The sequence below is a fragment of the Limulus polyphemus genome, unplaced genomic scaffold (genome assembly GCF_000517525.1).
Source record: "Limulus polyphemus unplaced genomic scaffold, Limulus_polyphemus-2.1.2 Scaffold3260, whole genome shotgun sequence".
Classification (NCBI taxonomy): Eukaryota; Metazoa; Arthropoda; class Merostomata; order Xiphosura; family Limulidae; genus Limulus; species Limulus polyphemus.
Window position 1 is genome coordinate 119,463 of NW_013668870.1, and position 2,703 is coordinate 122,165.

The following is a 2,703-nucleotide window of genomic DNA, read 5'->3' on the forward strand; positions in this document are numbered from 1 at the left end:
ATAGTTGACAGAACAATAAACAAAACACTAAATACCGTTGAGACTTGAGGACTATAGTTGACAGAACAATAAACATAACACTAAATACCGATAAAGCTTGATAACTATAGTTGACAGAACAATAAACAAAACACTAAATACCGATGAGACTTGATGACTATAGTTGACAGAACAATAAACATAACACTAGCTACCGATAAGTTTTGGTGACTTTAGTTGACAGAACCATAAACGTAACACTAAATACGGATAAGGCTTAATGACCATAGTTCAGAACAATAAACATAACACTAAATACCGATTAGTCTTGATGACTATAGTTGACGGAACAATAAACATAACACTAGCTACCGATAAGTTTTGGTGACTTTAGTTGACAGAACAATAAACATAACACTAAATACGGATAAGGCTTAATGACTATCGTTGATAGAAACATAAACATAACACTAATTACTGATAATACTTGATAATAATAGTTGATCGAATCATAAACAACATAACACTAAAAAGATCAGACATGTGGAATATTACAAACCGTCTGATTTATACAAGATTCTTCGAAAAAAGTTTTTTAATCATGGTTTTAGTTATCTAATCCGTGTTGACTAATGTCAGCATATTTTAATACTAGACCTAAATGTTATGGATTTTTGGGTAAAATTAATGGTTTGTATAATTGAAAATACTTAGGAAATAACTTAGAGCTTTTACGTATGTTAATTAATAGAGTTAACAGCTGATATCGGTGTTGTGTTGTCCATCCCTAACCACTAAGGTAATCCACGAGCTGTTACGTAGGAACAGCAAGAAGATCAGTAGACGACAGGATATTATGAAGAATAAATTAATGAACATTTATATGACCATTAGAATTTTCTTTTCTTTCTGCTACCTATACAGGAGTAATGACAGTCTTAAGCTGTCCAGCTACGTGCCACGTGAATAAAGTATGCTGTAGGAAAAAGTGCTGAATTTCACGCACAGCTATTCAAGAACTGTCCCTATTTTTGTACTGATAGACTAATCAACTCTTGAGCTAGTCTTCCCTTGATCGAACAGTTGGATTTGGCCGTTATTATTATAGCGGCCCCGAAATGTATATGCCAATTTTGTGACAACGGGTCGAGAAACACGAACCCTTGGTTTCACAGTGTATTAGCACTCTAACTCTTAAGCACGTCCTTCCCCATTTGAAGATGAACAAAATAGTTTTTACGCGACTGTAAAATGCGTACTGTTCAAAATGTTCCAAAACGTTTAGACGTTTACATAGTCTAAACAAAATTGAAACCTGAAGATTACAGAAATATGTCATAGTTATACCAAGAGAGAAGGTTAAAGGTGAACTATTACGTACTTACGTAGGGAGTATAGCACGAGTAGAAACAGCTACGAACCATAAATAACGAACAAGGTTAAGGGTGAACTATTACGCACGTACGTAGGGACTATAGCATCGGGTAGAAACAGCTACGAACCATAAATAACGAACAAGATTAAGGGTGAACTATTACGCACGTACGTAGGGACTATAGCATGGGTAGAAACAGCTACGAACCATAAATAACGAACAAGGTTAAGGGTGAACTATTACGCACGTACGTAGGGACTATAGCATGGGTAGAAACAGCTACGAACCATAAATAACGAACAAGTTTAAGGGTGGACTATTACGTACGTACGTAGGGACTAGATGAACTATTACGTACGTACGTAGGGACTATAGCATGGGTAGAAACAGCTACGAACCATAAATAACGAACAAGGTTAACGGTGAACTATTACGTACGTACGTAGGGACTATAGCATGAGTAGAAACAGCTACGAACCATAGATAATGAGCAAGGTTAAGGGTGAACTATTACGTACGTACGTAGGGACTATAGCATGAGTTGAAACAGCTACGAACCATAAATAACGAACATACACATGTTGAACACGGCTAGGACACGAACTTTACGGCAACAGTCACGGAAGAACAGTCTACTATAAAACGGTTAAATTCTGTGTTTGGTCGTACTTTATTTAATAGAAAAGCATAAAGCATACTAAGGTGAAACTATATATGTTTAAAGAAAGGAAAAGTAAATATATATATATACCGCGTGTGCCATTAACGTATAATTTCCCGAAAGGGGTTGCCTGTTTTAACAACTTACGCCACTAAACAGGATGGGGTTGTCTGTCAGTCAGTCAAGCAGTGGGCACTAAAATGACATCACATAAGGAACGCTTAAGGTTGCAATTTGTACAGTCGTGACGTCACTGAAACGTGTGCATGCCACGGATCACGAGAATAATTATGCACGCTGTAGGCTAGAGTACAACATGACACATTAACTTGAAAAAAAAAAGAAGTAAAAGTATTTGTTACTCTTAATTTTAGTTTTATTTACTCTTGAAACAAAACTCTTTCGGGGACCCTGCGGAAGTACATCTAGTAAAATGACTGTGAGAAAACAGAAAACAAAAGTTATGGTGTATGAAAACCTTACAAATATACTAAAGTATACAACACAAATATACTAAAGTAGTTAGTATATTTGTGTTGTTATATTTGTGTTGTCTCCCCTAAGGTAGACAACATAAATATACTAAGGTAGACAACACAAATATACTGAAGTAGACAACACAAATATACTAAAGTAGACAACACAAATATACTAAAGTAGACAACACAAATATACTAAAGTAGACAAC

The 2,703-nt window shown here is 35.5% G+C and overlaps 1 protein-coding gene across 1 annotated transcript in view; it reads left to right on the forward strand.

Moving 5' to 3' along the window:
• The window catches only part of LOC111088176, a 101,422-nt gene that overhangs the window by 80,581 nt on the left and 18,138 nt on the right, over nt 1-2,703 (forward strand). The gene's annotated exons all lie outside the window — the stretch shown is intronic.